Genomic DNA, 18,041 nt, shown 5'->3' with positions numbered 1-18,041 from the left:
CTTTCTCTTCCCCTCCCAGAGCCATGGCATATTGGTCTCAGGTGCTAAGGATGGCTCTGTAGAGCCTCTGCTTCAGGTGCTAAAAATAGCTCTGTTGTTGAGCAATGGCCAAAGATGAGCATAGCATCAGCCAAAGACAAGGGTTGTGAGGTAGATCCTGGTGGGGCATACACTGGAGTCTGTCTCTCTGTCTCCCTCTCATTTAAAAAAGAAAAGAGAAAAAAGAAGTTAAGCAGCAGCCATAGTGATGTTGCTGCCCAAGAAGAACCAGATTGTCACTTATGAACACTTTTTTAAGGAGGAAGTAATGGTGGCCAAAAGGATGTTGACATGCCTAGATATCCTGAGCTGGCAGACAAGAAAGTGCTTAATTATCACACCATAAGGCTAGTTTCTCAAATAACAAGGCTATGTGAAGGAAGATTGTCTGTCTGGAGACATCTTTACTGGTACCTTAGCCATGAGGGTATCTAGTATCTCTGTGAGTACCTTCACTTGCTCCCTCAGATCATGCCTGCCACTTTGCATGCTGCTGGACTGACACTGGCAGGTCAAGGCTCAAAGGTCTGAAGGGAGAGTGACCTTCGTGATTCACACCACACAAGGGAAAGCCATCAGAGACACCTACAGACTGTGTGCTGTGTCCCCTAGTGCTGACAAGAAAGCCAAGCCTGGGGCTGGGTCAGTTTAAAGGTGAATTCCAGTTTAGAGGATTTGGACATGGACGTGGCCAACCACCTCAGTCAAGTTGGAGGGATTATTTGGTGTAGCTTACACTTGTGGTCAGAAAATTTTTAAAAGGAAGAAGTAGAAAAGTGGTATTTCCATTGAATGAACAACAGAAACAGGAGCTATGTTACTTCATCAAGAAGAGACGCTGGTCACCTCCCAAGTGTCTGAACTCCAGGAAAGGTGGCTTCATTCAGTATGCAAGACAACAGCAGCGACTTCATAAAACATGAGAGCTTTAAAAAACTCATTTTGATTTATCAAATCAATGATCCATAAAGTCAAAAATCTCTCTATAGTAGAACTTGACATAATAGACTATAATAATTCTGTGGGAGCTATTAGGGTTTATCAAGCTAATGGCATTCCGCATTTGCCCAATAGACTAGAGCAAATCTTAAGAGATATGCTGTTCAGGAAAGAAGGGACCATTGGTCAAAGACACAGTACAGTGGGAGGTTAGTGTTGGTGCCATAGACAAATGCCCCCTGTGGTTCCATCTGGAGTTTCGCCATGACCTGTTTCTGTTGATGATCTTAACTTAGCTCTGCTCCTGTCTTACTCACTAGCAGGTGTGTTGTGAGGAAGCAGATCCCCATCCTTCTGTGTTTGGTTCTCTGTGACCTAGGAAAGTCATAAATGGCTTAAAGTGACTTTAACATCTCCAAAAAAATTATTTAAGAGCATTTACATTGATGACACAGAGAGGTATGTCCTTTGCAGTCACAAAATCCAGGACCACTTCTTAGTAGCAAAAAAATAAAAATGGAACAATTGAAATAGAAAAGAAATTTAAAAAGGTATGGTTAAATGAATCTTTATTGAAAAAGAGGAAATGTGTCCTAAAGCTTTGTCCTTAGTTGAAATTATAATATATTGGCATCTCACCTCTACCTGCTGTAAGCCATTGATCAAAGTTCTCTCTTCTGTGCTGTTGTAATTAACTTAGTTAGCAAAGCTTATTATATATATAAATTATATATATATAAATTCAAAAGAGTTTCAGCCTTGGCCAGATAGCTTGGTTAGTTAGAGCATTGTCTTGAAGAGCAGAGGTTGCCGGTTCAATCCCCGATCAGGCAACATAGAAGCAAATCTACGTTCCTCTCTTTCTCTTTCTCACTCTCACTTCAATAACCCTTCCTCTTCCACAAAAATCAATAAATTAAAGAGAGTAAAAAGTATATCTTTATGTATAGACATAAACAGATGTCCATGACAAAAAAAGTTTCCAAAAATACACCCTATCTTCTTTTAATCATATATTGACTTGTTTTAATATTTTAGAAGGTTATTATTTAATTTTAAAATCTAATGAGTTGTTGTTCTTTTCCTTCCTAAACAATAATCATAAATCCAATAAGTAGGACACAGCAAACTAAACACATAGGCCAGCAGGGGTGGAAGTATGAGGAGCTGAATGGCCCAGCTTGGCAGCAGAAACTGAGAGGAGAGTAAAAAGGACATCTGTGTAGGAAGGCTACCCAGACTGCATGTCAGAGCCTAGAAGAGTGAGAGGTCAAATCCATGGAAGGGTGGTTTGTGCAGGATGTCAGAGCCCACTCAGAGTGAGGCAGGCATTCATACAGAGCAGGGAGTCACAAGGGCAATGGAAGCTTGGTTACATATAGTGGGGGTGATCAGTTAAGTACATGTATTCAGTATAATTGAAGCCACTCTCTGTAGAAAATGTAAATATTGAGACAAAATGTATAGAAAGAACTTAGTGGTGTTGGATTCAAATTGAAGGTATTGATATGAACTCATGGGTTTCAGTATAGATATAGAGATGAGAGAGAGATAAAATAAAGAATAAATGTCGGTCAAGTGACGTCACGGAAATGGCGCCGTGAGCAGCGCGTCCAACAGATCTACCCAAAATCTCAACAAATTTATCAACTAGAAACAGAAAAATTTATCCTCGGAGCATCCCAGAGTTCCACACACACACTGCCACAAGTAACAGCTCCACCAAGAAAACAATAAAACCAAACTTAAACTGTGACAACAAAAGAAAAAAATAAGGGGGAGAAAGGATGAAGATTAACAGTAGCAAAGGACGATGAAGCGCAGAAATACTCATAAGAAAGGGTACTGCAATGAATATGGTAGGTACCCTTTTCATTACTTAATGGTAACCACCCTTGAAAAAACCACCACAAAAACACTTGACTTAAAAAAGGTAGCAACAGAAGAAAGAAGTATGGAATACAAACAAACAAAAACAAACAATAGAAAAACAAAAGAGAAGAATCAAACAAGATACAAAACTAACAGAAAGCAATTTATAAAATGGCAATAGGGAACCCACAAGTGTCAATAATTACACTAAATGTAAATGGATTAAACTTACCAATAAAAAGACACAGAGTAGCAGAATGGATTAAAAAAGATAATCCAACTGTATGTTGCCTACAAGAAACTCATCTAAGCAACAAGGATAAAAACAAATTCAAAGTGAAAGGCTGGAAAACAATACTCCAAGCAAACAACACCCAAAAAAAAGCAGGTGTAGCAATACTCATATCTGATAATGCTGACTACAAGACAGGAAAAGTACTCAAAGACAAAAATGGTCATTTCATAATGATTAAGGGGACACTGAATCAAGAAGACATAACAATCCTTAATATATATGCACCAAGCCAAGGAGCACCAGAATATATAAGACAGCTACTTATTGACCTTAAAACAAAAACTGACAAAAATACAATCATACTTGGAGACTCAATACACCGCTGACGGCTCTAGATCAGTCATCCAAACAGAGAATCAATAAAGATATAGTGGCCTTAAACGAAATACTACAACACCTGGATATGATAGACATCTACAGGACACTTCATCCCAAAGCGACAGAGTATACATTTTTCTCTAGTGTACATGGAACATTCTCAAGAATTGACCATATGTTGGGCCACAAAGACAATATCAGCAAATTTAGAAAAATTGAAATTGTACCAAGCATATTCTCTGATCATAAAGCCTTGAAACTAGAATTCAACTGTAAAAAAGAGGGGGAAAAACCCACAAAATTATGGAAACTAAACAACATACTTCTAAAAAATGAATGGGTCAAAGAAGAAATAAGCGCAGAGATCAAAAGATATATACAGACAAATGAAAATGAAAATACGACATATCAGAATCTCTGGGATGCAGCAAAAGCAGTAATAAGAGGAAAGTTCATATCACTTCAGGCCTATATGAACAAACAAGAGAGAGCCGAAGTAAACCACTTAACTTCACACCTTAAGGAGCTAGAAAAAGAAGAACAAAGACAACCCAAAACCAGCCAAAGAAAGGAGATAATAAAAATCAGAGCAGAAATAAATGAAATAGAGAACAGAAAAACTATAGAAAAAATCAATAAAACAAGGAGCTGGTTCTTTGAAAAGATCAACAAAATCGACAAACCCTTGGCAAGACTCACCAAGGAAAAAAGACACAGGACTCAAATAAATAAAATCCAAAATGAAAGAGGAGAAATCACCACAGACATCATAGATATACAAAGAATTATTGTAGAATACTATGAAAAACTATATGCCACCAAATACAACAATCTAGAAGAAATGGATAAATTCCTAGAACAATACAACGTTCCTAAACTGAGTCATGAAGAAGCAGAAAACCTAAACAGACCAATCAGCAGGGAGGAAATAGAAAAAACTATTAAAAACCTCCCCAAAAATAAAAGTCCAGGCCCAGACGGTTATACTAGTGAATTCTATCAAACATTCAAAGAAGTCTTGGTTCCTATTCTACTCAAAGTCTTCCAAAAAATTGAAGAAGAAGCAATACTTCCAAACACATTTTATGAGGCCAACATAACCCTCATACCAAAACCAGGCAAGGATGGCACAAAGAAAGAAAACTACAGACCAATATCTCTAATGAATACAGATGCTAAAATACTAAACAAAATACTGGCAAATCGAATACAACAACATATTAAAAAAATAATACATCATGATCAAGTGGGATTCATCCCAGAATCTCAAGGATGGTTCAACATACGTAAAACGGTTAACGTAATACACCATATCAACAAAACAAAGAACAAAAACCACATGATCTTATCAATAGACGCAGAAAAGGCTTTCGATAAAATACAACACAATTTTATGTTTAAGACTCTCAACAAAATGGGTATAGAAGGAAAATATCTCAACATGATAAAGGCCATATATGATAAACCATCAGCCAACATCATATTAAATGGCGTAAAACTGAGGACTTTCCACCTTAAATCAGGAACAAGACAGGGTTTTCCACTCTCTCCACTCTTATTTAACGTGGTGCTAGAAGTTCTGGCCAGAGCAATCAGACAAGACAAAGAAATAAAAGGCATCCATATCGGAAAAGAAGAAGTAAAGGTATCACTTTTTGCTGATGATATGATCCTATACATCGAAAACCCAAAGGACTCCACAAAAAGATTACTAGAAACAATAAACCAATACAGTAAGGTCGCAGGATACAAAATCAACATACAAAAGTCCATAGCCTTTCTATATGCCAACAATGAAATATTAGAAAACGAACTCAAAAAAATAATCCCCTTCACGATTGCAACAAAAAAAATAAAATACCTAGGAATAAACATAACAAAGAATGTAAAGGACCTATATAACGAAAACTACAAGGCATTGCTAAGAGAAATAGAAAAAGACACAATGAGATGGAAAAATATTCCTTGTTCTTGGATAGGAAGAATAAATATAATTAAAATGGCCATATTACCCAAAGTAATATATAAATTTAATGCAATTCCCATCAAAATTCCTATGACATTTTTTAAAGAAATGGAACAAAAAATCGTAAGATTTATATGGAACTATAAAAAACCCTGAATAGCTAAAGCAATCCTAAGGAAAAAGAATGAAGCTGGGGGCATTACAATACCTGACTTTAAACTATATTATAGGGCCACAATAATCAAAACTGTATGGTATTGGCAGAAAAATAGACACTCAGACCAATGGAACAGAATAGAAAGCCCAGAAATAAAACCACATATATATGGTCAAATAATCTTTGATAAGGGGGCCAACAACACAAAATGGAGAAAAGAAAGCCTCTTCAACAAATGGTGTTGGGAAAACTGGAAAGCCACATGCAAAAGAATGAAACTCGACTACAGCCTGTCCCCGTGTACTAAAATTAATTCAAAATGGATCAAAGACCTAAATATAAGATCTGAAACAATAAAGTACATAGAAGAAGACATAGGTACTAAACTCATGGACCTGGGTTTTAAAGAACATTTTATGAACTTGACTCCAATGGCAAGAGAAGTGAAGGCAAAGATAAATGAATGGGACTACATCAGAATAAAAAGTTTTTGCTCAGCAAGAGAAACTGATATCAAAATAAACAGACAGCCAACTAAATGGGAACTGATATTGACATCAGATCATTTACAGCAAAATGGTGGGATCTTGATAACATTATACGGAGTGAAATAAGTAAATCAGAAAAAAACAAGAACTACATGATTCCATACATTGGTGGAACATAAAAACGAGACTAAGAGACATGGACAAGAGAGTGGTGGTTACCAGGGGTGGGGGGAGGGAGGACGCAGGAGGGAGGGAGGGAGAGAGTTAGGGGGAGGGGGAGGGGCACAGATAAAACTAGACAGAGGGTGACCGAGGACAATCTGACTCTGGGTGAGGGGTATGCGACATAATTTAATGACAAGATAACCTAGACATGTTTTCTTTGAATATATGTACCCTGAATTATTAATGTCATCCCATTAACATTAATAAAAATTTATTAAAAAAAAAAAAGAATAAATGTCTGTGTAAGTGTGTGCATATTATCAGATATTCCTTAGTTTTGCCCTCTGAGACACTCTAGAAGCAGTGACACCTTGACAGCAAAGAAGACAGTTAGCACTCAAATCTTGGCTTCTAAATATTAGTATCACTGAAAGGTAACAGGACTCCTTTAAAAAATGACCACCTCTAAGATGGGACAGAGAAAGTATAAGATGACCCTAGAATGTTTTGTTGTGCTGAACACCAAAGTAATGCTCAAGAATAATAGAGACATGTCAAAGAATATAAAAGCAATCAAAGTGGCTCCCACAACACCTTTAGCATCAAAATAAATGATGATAGTAGTGGATTTTGTCCATGAAATAAAATAATAAGCCATGAATTTATAAAGACACAAATAATGAATAATTTGAAAGTTTGAAGAGGAATGAGAGGTTTTCATTGTTTAAAGTACCTTACTATGAAATGCTTGTTATTTACCAAGGAAGATATTAAATTTACTGTGAAAAAACCTGGCAGACACCACCACCTTAAACTAGTTAACAAAGTAACATAGTCTGTAATTGAACAAGTTGCAATTCTGCACCACAGACAGGACACAAGAGGAGAAAGCAACATTTCTTTCATGCTTTTCCTTCCAATGATGCTTAAATTTAATCATGAGGTAAAATTAGACAAATCCAAATTGAAGAATATTTCATGAAATAATTGGCCCATTGGCTTCAAACATCAAAGGTATATAGTTCAAGGAAAGATTGAGGATTTTCTTGAATCTACAGAGGCTAAAGGAACAAGGCAACTAAAATATCTAAACTGGGTCTTTCTGCTGTAAAGGACCTAACTGGGACAACTGGTGACACTTGAGTGAGACTGAGGATAAGAGGAGAGTAATATGTCAATGTTGATTTCTTGATTTTGATGAGATACTGTTGTTCTGTGGTATCTTGGTCTGGAGTCTGTGGAGGCATTTTGAAGTCATGGTGTCAACTTCCTTTCCAATGCACTGAAGGGGTTAAACATTCTTCCTGTGATTTCATAATTGCATTAAAAAAAAGTCAGCCAAATAAATTGTTATAAATATTTGGTATAGATTAATGAGAGTACTTGTTGTAAGGTATCAAAAGTTACAGAATTAATATTAATATTTTAGGAAGCTTAAAGAACATTTTATTAATTTGGGCTAGGGCAGAGAGATTTTGTAGATGGGATTTCTATGCTTGTGTGATTAGCATAAAGCCAGGATGGCAGATGGCATTGTATTGTAAATGCAGAAGGGAAGGAGAGTTGGATTCTCTCACCTCCCCCCACATGTGTGAGGAAGCGAGGGAATAGCTAACCAGGGGCAGGAAGAGAAAAGAGTAAATTAAATTTTTTCTTATATTGATGGGCCATTTAAAGGCATTTGTTCCCATGGAAACTACCCCTCCCCTCCTGAAAGCGTGTAGTTAATATATATACCTCTGAACAAAGGAATGGCAGGTGAACACTAGAAAATTTAGGAATATCTTTTAATATGTAGAGTGACATTTTTGCTATTATGTTACCTTGTAAGTTTTAATGTGTAGAAACATTTTTATGAATCCTATAGACAAATGTTATAAACTTGCTAATGAATTGTGTCCAATCTCCCCCTTCGTCCTTTTCCCAAACCTGTGTAGGTGAAAACAAAGGTTATAAGCTTATGCTGTGATGTCAGACTTTTTCCCCACCCATGTATAATTAAGGGTATATAACCAGCCCCTAGAATATTAATCGGACACATGAGTTTGGACTGTTGCTCCATGTAAGATATATGCAGCCAGCACATTTAATAAATTTCTTCCTTTAATAAAACTCTTCAAAACTCATCTGGACTTGGTGTCTCTACAAAAACCCGCAGAATTGAGGATTGGGTACTTTACAACATACTAAATACCTAAACTTTGATTCCTATAAAACAAATATATATATAACCTGTAAGGGACCCCCAAATTTTTAATGATTTTCTTATTCTAAACCTTATCCTGAGCTTAGACTAAACAAAAATGAATTAACTTACTATACAATATAAATAAAAAAGAGAATATAGAGGAATTGAACAAATTAAATTTGACTTAGCTATTACCTATCTTCCAACCTACACTTAAGAAGTTGAGAAAATTGCCTTGGCTGGATAGCTCGGTTGGTTAGTGTTGTCTGAAAGTATAGAGGTCGCCAGTTTGATCCCTAATCAGGGCACATACAAGAACAAATCAATGTTCCTGTCTCTCTCTCCCCCCCCCCTTCCTCTCTCACTAAAGTCAATAAATAAAAATTTTAAAAAGAAGTTGAGGAAATTATTCAGTGGAATACAGTTCTATTTAGCTTTATAATTTTGCAAAATGAGATCTGTTTTGACCACTGTGGATTATTTTCACACAGATTTGACTATGAAACAAATGTGTCTCACATCGAATCAAAATGAAAGAGAGAATTATACAGCTGAAGATTATACAACATCTTTCTTTTGTACAAAATATAAGCATGTGTTTAATTTTTTTAAAATATGATTCAATAATTAAATTTTACCAGTAGCATTTGCCTCATTATACCAGTGATTGATAACTCGTAAAAATAAAGTTGCAGATTGTCATTCCAGCTTGCCAAGTCTGAGACGGATGTTCCAGAATTGTGTTCTCTCTACAAATAATCTTGAATATACTAATGTTATTTGAGTCCACATGTGATTACAGTTCACCATTATTTCAATTGGACTTTCTTAATTACACTTAACTGGTATGAGTCCTTTGGTCATTGAAAGCACGCTGTGCAATGAAAGGGGACTAGACAAGGTCAAGAACCAGCTCTGCCACAATCCAACCATGACTTTGGACAAATTGCTTAACCTCAGTATGTTCCAGTTTTCACTTCTGTAAAATTAGATTATCAAGCTTTTCATTTTCATTTTTTATTTATTGTATTAACATGGTTTCAAGTGTCCCACTCAACAAAACACTGTCAACTTCCCACATCATGCCTCCCATGTCCCGTGTAAAGTCTCTTTCCACTCCCATTTTATCTCCTTTGCCCCCTTTCCCTACCTCCATCCCCTCACTCCCTGTGGTACTTGTTGCCCTGCCTTCTGTATCTATATGTTATGTGTATATAATATCACTAATCCCTTCACCTTCTTTGATCCCGTCCCCTCATTCCCCTTCCCTCTGACAGCTGTCCCTCTCTTCCTCGTGACCTTGCCTCCATTTCTATTGGTTCCTGTTTATTATGTTCATCAGATTCCACATATAAGCAAGATCATATGCTGTTCGAAGCAAGATAATTTTTAATTTTCCTTTGAATTTGTCTTATATCTTCTTTATTTACATTCAAGATATTGCCTTAATTAAATTGCAAATGACCAACTCTAATTTCTTTTTATTTTTCTCATAGTGCTTAGTATAGTTCTTTGTTTGAGTTTTATTTTTTGGTTTTGTGTTTTTTTGGCTTTTCGCTTATGCATGTCGACAAACTGTCAGTATCCTGTCTTAAATTTGTAGGAACTTTTTACAGAAGAGTATAGAAATTATCCATCTACTCTAAGCATGTTATTTCAATGTTTCAGTTTATGGTTGCAATTTTGCACCTGCTGAGAAAATGTATTCTTTATTGGGAGTGACAAAAGCTTGCTACATTTCCAACATCTCTGCATTTGTCTCTTGGTATGCACACCTGAGGACCAACCCAGTAATATAAATCATGTTAGAAATTCAATCTATTTATAGGAAATAGATTGAATAGAAATTCAATATATATATATTACAGAAGCAGTAAATGAAATCCAAGGAACACAGAATTTCCATAAAACATACCATTGCTACTTTAGTATGCACTTAATTTAATTTGCTTATTAAGTCTTTCTTTTAGAAATAACCATTAATTTTCTTAGAAATTAACAATTCAAGTATTGATTTAGAGTAAATGAGCTATGAATCATGTTATAACTATTTGAATTTTTAATGTTTTTAATTTATATAATTTATGCTTTTTGTTTCATTACGTGAATTGTTTGCAGACTATAAGCTTTGAACAATGGGGGGAAATGAATAAAGCATTGCTAAGTAATATAATTTATTCCACATAAGTTGACTTTATCAGAGATTAAATGTAAAAAACAAAGAGCTCTTTGTAACATCAGATAAAATATTGGGTTTTTTTAAAGAATTAAGTATTTATTCTTCTTTAGAGAATCCATTTGATACAACTGGATTTTTAAAAATCCAACAAGCCATAAATCTCAAGAGTCTCTGTGAGAATTAAGTTGATACAGGCACATACACACTGGTAAGATTCCAGTAATGACAATAATTTATATGAAGAATTTATGTATACACTAAATTAGTGTGTGTGTTCTTCTCAGAAGGTATGGTATTATAAAAAGGACAATACTTACAAAAATTTGAAGTGCTCAGTCCTCAAAGTCCAAATCTCACTTACAAACTTCTATTTTAAAATTGAGATACAGCCTTATCAGGCAGTGGCGTAGTGAGGCGTTAGCCTGGGACGCTAAAGACCCAGATTCAAAACCCCGAGGTCACCAGCTTGAGCATGGGCTTGGGCTCACCAGCTTGAGCATGGAGTCACTGGCTTGAACATGGAATCATAGACATGAAGCCATGGTCACTGGCTTGAGCCCAAAGGTCGCTGGCTTGAAGCCCAAGATCACTGGCTTGATCCTATGGTCATTGGTTTGGCTGAAGCCCCCAGTCAAGGTATAAATGAGAAAGCAATCAATGAACAACTATAGTACCACAACTATAAGTTGATGCTTCTCATCTCTCTCTCAAAAAAAATTAAGATACAAAATCCTTATAATCATTAAGAGAAAAATAACACTCTTCCATGAACAGACAAAAGAACCTATGATAGTAATATAATATAAATAACTTTCTTTTAAGTCTTGAAGAATTTTATAACCTGGAGGTTAATACTCAGTGACTCCTAGAAACCCAAGTAGCGTTTTCATTTTTTTTTGGAAAAAAGCAATTAAGGTACAGAATATTTAGTGAAAAATAATCACGTATTAAATTATAACAGTAGGGTTGTTTGGCAGGGATAGGGGATGGGAAATCCAATATTTCCCTGTGAAATTCCAGAATATGAACTAACTAAAAAGTTTAAGGCAATTGAGCAGAGCTTAGACATTGTTGTATATTTGAACCCTAGGAAACCACACAAATGTAGTCAGAGCCTATAAACTCCAGAAGTCATCTGCAAAAAGCAGGGAAGTCCTACCCAGAATGTAAACAATATGGCAAGTAAAGCTTGGGAGCTCACTGTGCCTTTTCATGTCTGTAATCACAGTAAGCACAGGACCCCAGTACAAAAGAAGTTGTCTCTAAATAGTGGTTGCACCTGACCAGGCGGTGGCGCAGTGGATAGAGCACCGGTGTGGGAGGCGGAGGACCCAGGTTTGAGACCTTGACATTGCCAGCTTAAGCGCGGGCTCATCTGGCTTGAGCAACAAGCTCACCAGCTTGGACCCAGGGTCGCTGGCTCGAGCAAGGAGTTGTTCTGTCGACTGAAGGCCCACAGTCAAGGCACATATGAGAAAGCAATCAATGAACAACTAAGGTGTCACAACGAAAAACTGGTAATTGATGCTTCTCGTCTCTCTCCATTCCTGTCTGTCTGTCCCTATCTATCCCTCTCTCTGACTCTGTCTCTGAAAAAAAAAATAGTGGTTGCATCAATAAGTGAATGAACCTCAATCTCAAATCTATAGTTTTTTCTTTTGAAAAATCTGAGAAGAACTTGTCCTGTGTCTGACTCAGCTTTTGGTATTTCCCTTCTGCTCATTCTTTCTTTTGTGATTTTCTGAACTTACATAAACTCCTCTGGCCATACGGGCCACATATGCACAATATAACAGAGAGATGTGCATGTTATGCCTTGGTTATTTAGGGTAAAATATAAATATAAAAAAAAAATTCAATGTCATTGCCCTTTGAGAACCCAACTTAAAACATGTGTAATTTTTATCCTCTCCAAATCAATACTTTTTCTTCAACAGTTAATAAAATATGTGAAAGGTTCTATTTTCACATGATTCATAATGCTAATGAGTTCATCAGTCCCATTATCACACATCTTCCTGTAAATGTCAAACAAGGTGCAGCCAACAAGATCATGACCATTGAACATAATAAGTTCATGGATGTACACATTTGTTCTTGACAGGAGTCATCTTTGGATAACCATTGACTTTCCATGTTTCTATTACTTAAAAGTGAATAATTGTATACAATTTTCATAATACTCTGTCACTACATGTCAGAATTTCGAAGCATCAATGCAAATTTTATGTGTTTAAATAAATATTTTTATTACTTTAGAAATGTTCTTTTTCTGAAATGGTTTATTTCAAGCCAGTAGTCACGGCCACCATTAGAGCCACCTGGCCCGTGCAGGTTCGCATTGGATTCAGACAAATGGTAAAGAAACAACGGAGCCAAGAACTGATGGGCCATTACCTTTAATCCTAGCTTGCACCCGGTGGGCAAGTAAAAACACACTCTGGGCTTCAAAACCCACTCATTCAGTGCTCACAAAGCTACTGACTTATCTGAGTTTCCTAGAATCAAAGGTTTCTAGCTCACTAGCCTTATTCACCTTTGTTCCCCATCTCCTTCACCTCCACGTGGTCTTTCTCTGCTCTCCTCTCCTAATGCTAATTTTAGGAACCGAGAGAGAGCAAGCTCCTGGTCTGCCCCACTTTACAGTGTAGAAATTAAAACCTTTAATCCAATATATAAACAAGAAAGTCTCTGGTACAAAGTCACTTATCTGAGGCATAATCTGAGGCCTCATGAAAGTGTACCATCCCACATCATGTAATCAGTCAAGGGTGTGGGGAAAAGCTTAGTCTTAAAACTAAGCCTTAGGCTATAACAACCCGGCCTGTTTACAGCCTGTCCCCCACACCCAATGCAAACTATAAGCAAGCAAACATATATACCATATTTACAAACTTATTCGACCAACAGCTTCTGACACCCTTTTCGAACATTTTTCAATATTTTACCTCATTTGAGACTCGAGCATTTTCACATACAGTCTCAGATGGGGTTTCTTAGAGGCTGAGGCCAAGATAGGGAAGCTTACACACGTGATTTATTGAAGAAATGTTTCAGAAGAGACTTGTAAGGACATGAAGGCACAGGATAGGGTGTGGGTGAAGTTAAGCAAAGATGTGGTTTCAGCTGAAGTCTAGTCTCAGCCTGATCCCATAAGGAGTTTTAGGATAAAAATGATACCACAAAAATTTTCCCACCTTGGCCCTGGCCGGTTGGCTCAGCGGTAGAGCGTCGGCCTAGCGTGCGGAGGACCCGGGTTCGATTCCCGGCCAGGGCACATAGGAGAAGCGCCCATTTGCTTCTCCACCCCTCCGCCGCGCTTTCCTCTCTGTCTCTCTCTTCCCCTCCCGCAGCCAAGGCTCCATTGGAGCAAAGATGGCCCGGGCGCTGGGCATGGCTCTGTGGCCTCTGCCTCAGGCGCTAGAGTGGCTCTGGTCGCAATATGGCGACGCCCAGGATGGGCAGAGCATCGCCCCCTGGGGGGCAGAGCACCGCCCCTGGTGGGCGTGCCGGGTGGATCCCGGTCGGGCGCATGCGGGAGTCTGTCTGACTGTCTCTCCCTGTTTCCAGCTTCAGAAAAAAAAAAAAATGAAAAAAAAAATGAAAAAAAAAAAAAAAATTTTCCCACCTTGAGGCAAAGACTCTGGACTGGCCATTGTGGCCTTTAGCAGCTGACGCTCACAGTGACTGGGGGGTGGGCACACAGGCCTCCCAGGAGGTTTCTTTCATGATGTTTAATTTTACAAAAGAAAAACAGAACTTCCTATGTATTGATGGTTGAACTTTATTGTCTTAGTAATATATGCATGAATCATGTTTTCAATATGTGCATGCTTTTTGTCAAACAGTAAGACTGCAGTAACTTGGTAACCCACTACTGGACAACAGTTATAAAGCAGATGAAAACAGAATGCTTAAACAATGTTTGTAATAAAACCTTAAATTCCAAACACAGCCTTATCCCAGGAATTCAAGTTTGGAAATTGTATTTCATGAGTGATAGCCACTGTGCAAATTTCAGTAATTCTGCAACTTTCACAATTTGATGTCACAAAAAGTGGTAATGAGGCAACTTCGGTAGCATGTAAGTCAAGAGCACATTTACCAGCATGGGTGGAAGTTTTACTCTCACCAGGGTAAGGTCTCCCTTGATGAACAGTCATGGGCCTGCTTTAGCAATGGCTCTTCTCAGGGAGCACTCTAATGGAGAGTGCACTACGATATGAAGTTAGAGCAATTTGGCAACAAGGCCTTAGTTAGTTAATTTAAATTTGTTCTCTGACTTACAGTGTGTCTCCATTTTTTTTTCATTCTTACCCCTTCCATTCAGTATGCTGCAGTTCCATCAAACCTTCTTCCCTGCTCATTTTCCATGCCAGAGACTGCTTGTTCCTCTTTCACAGGGCTGACTATTAGAGAAGCAAGACAATCTCTTAGGAGGCTTAAGAGGGTGGAAGAATCAGAAACAGCCTTATCTCTTTCTATCTTGTGTTTGTATACATTTATGACTGAATCCATCATCTGGGAACAGTTATGTACAGACATCAAGGCTAGTCTCTGATCTTCCTTGTTGTTTTATCAATACATTGTAATGAATAGGAACAAAAGTTCTGAAGGTTGGCCCATGTCCAACTTACAGGGTTACTACCAAGGACCTCAGCACATCTATTTGCTTGTATATGGCCGCCCTAACCTAGAGGCAACAAATGAAGATAATGAATAAAGATGTAAAGCTTTCAAAAAGGAAGAGGGGAACAAGTGACCACTGATAGCATCCATCTAAGAATAAAAAATGATGCAGCTCCTTATCAAGCCTCTTATATGATCTTAAAGACCTAGAAATATCTAAATTTTACCAGAGAACATAGCAACCACTTTATCTGTGAAGAAATGAGTACTATAAGTACTATAGGAGAGATACATAGGCACACAATCCACAAAACATAGTCTGCAGAGACACATCAAATGTTTCAAAGCAACTATTCAGGGAGGATTTGAAGTCAGATAAAAGATGTGCCCTTTTTATGAATCATGGAGGGTGGAGTTAGGGAAGGATAAGTGTAAACTTGAACCTGGGGTTTGAGAATTTTCTTCTCTAAGCAGTCGGCATCATTGGGGCACCAAGCCAGGTTTGAAATTCATCTGCTTCCTTTTTTCATAGATCTTCACTTCAACCTGTTTAACCAAGAATCTAATCTATGGCATAGCTCTTTCATTTTACATAGCTTTATCTGTCCAAGCCTTGGTTATGTTGGGAAAAATATTAGAATTTTCTTTAGGGTTTTAAATTTTTTTCAGCAAGTCCGACTAGGTGGTGGCGCAGTGGATAGAGCATCGGACTGGGATACAGAGGATCCAGGTTCAAAAGCCCAAGGTCGCAGACTTGAGCGCGAGCTCATCTGGCCTGAGACTGAACACAGGCTCACCAGCTTGAGCGCAGGGTCTCTGGCATGAGCATGGGATCATAGACATGACCGCATGGTCACTGACTTGAGCCCAAAGGTTGCCGGCTTGAAGCTCAAAGTCTCTGGCTTGAGCAAGGCTTCACTTGCTCTGCTGGAGCCTCCCCCCCCCCCCCATCATGGTACATATGAGAAAGCAATCAATAAACAACTAAGGCGCCACAACAAAGAATTGATGCTATTCATCTCTCTCCCTTCTTGTCTGATTGTACCTCTCTCTGTCTCTGTCTCTGTCTCTCTCTCACTAAATTTTTTTTTTAGCAATTCATGAGTCACTTTTGATAGGACATATTCATAAAGTCTACTTCCCACTTAACATTTGATGGCAAATGATGCACAGAGAAGTTAATGGCCTGTCTGATGCCACACAGCCATTTAGTGAGCAGTTGTAAATTATTCATAATATTTTTTATCTTAATCATTCATTCCCACTGGCAAGCTACATACAAAACTGTGTTGTATTTCCCCTTTGAAGATTATTTGTCCCAGAAGCACTTGATGATCAGCAGTACTAAACTGCTTGTACCATGATAGATCTTACTTCTGTGTCTACTTAACTTGCTCCCTTTTCTTGGAAAGTTCCCCACCTCCACTCTAGTCCCTACATTCACACTCCACAGTTCCACCTTTCAGAAAGTCTTTCGAAGTGACCCCAAAATGGGTAGGAACATCTCATTAACACAACATTGTTTTAGAACAACCTATTTATGCCATTGCTCTCTGTCAAGAAGTGAATGTTTTTATGTCCATCAAGTATAGCACTGTGATTGACAGAGTGTAGGTGCTTAATAAATATGTATTTAATGAATGTATTAGAAAATCAATGGATACAAAATGAATGCATAAATAAGCAGGGTGAATAAGATGCATCTGTGAGAGGAGCTAAGAAATGATGATATTATTTAGTTAACCAAGAAAGATGCCAATGAAGTGTTCTGCTTGTGTTCTTACAAAAATAGTCTACAGATATATCTACTGCAGATAAGTCATCACCCTCCATCAGGTTCCATCTAGACCCTGAAGGAAAAGAACCCAGAGTGCCCACCAAAGCTGCCCAGTGCCTAGAACATTGCCTAATTTGTAGTAATTGTTCAGATTATTCACTGAGTGAACCAACATCCAGAAAACAAGATTATCACAAAAAGTATTTTAGGGAGAGATGAGGGTGGTGTCACTAATTTTTGACCCACTCAGTGATAAGAACATCAAAAGAAGGCTGATATCCAGCAATTCTAAGGTATTTACCCAAGAGATATACAAACATATACCTACACAAAAACTTGTATGTAAATTTTCATAGAAATATTACTCATAATGGACAAAAGGAATGAGATAACCCTATATCCACCAACTGACAAGATGATAAACAAAATGTGGTGTATCTACACAAAGACAAAAAGGACAGAGACAGAGAGAGAGACAGTGTTGAAAACATCTCAGTCTAAAGGCTGCCCATCAGAATTCTCCCTGTATGTTAGCAAGATTCATTTCAGGCATTTGCTGAACACATCTCAGACTGGGCCCTCATTTTCACCTTGCTAATTTTCAAGGTTCTGACTAATACTCAGCTCATTTTAGCCAATATTGCATTATGAATTTGGGTGTGTGTGAAAAAGTCTTTGCTCAAGCCATATCCATAGTTTCAATACCAAACTAGTATTTATCGCATGCCCATTATATGCCAAGCACTTCGCACATGTCATCTCTAAGCTTATTCCCAGGAATTCAATTAAATTACTTTATTTTATAGAGAAAGATATGAGACTGAGCTTAGCTAACTGCCATGGTGTCATTACGCGGGAATTGATGGATGTAAGTTCCAGGTATATGTGTGATTCACAATGTCTACGCTGTATTCGCAATTTGTGTCCTAAAGTCTAGTGTGTAGATGGAATGCATAAAACCAGCACAACAGGGGGATATGGAAGGAAAGTACAGAGTGTCTAATAAAGACAAATAACCTGATTCAGTGT

The 18,041-nt window shown here is 37.6% G+C and overlaps 1 pseudogene; it reads left to right on the top strand.

Annotated features, from left to right (window-relative positions):
• The first annotated feature begins 247 nt into the window (after positions 1-247).
• Positions 248-770, top strand: LOC136391796 (small ribosomal subunit protein eS10-like; annotated as a pseudogene).
• Positions 771-18,041: the final 17,271 nt, after the last annotated feature.

This window comes from Saccopteryx leptura, chromosome 2 (genome assembly GCF_036850995.1).
Source record: "Saccopteryx leptura isolate mSacLep1 chromosome 2, mSacLep1_pri_phased_curated, whole genome shotgun sequence".
Classification (NCBI taxonomy): Eukaryota; Metazoa; Chordata; class Mammalia; order Chiroptera; family Emballonuridae; genus Saccopteryx; species Saccopteryx leptura.
This window is presented reverse-complemented; position numbering and strand designations above follow the sequence as displayed.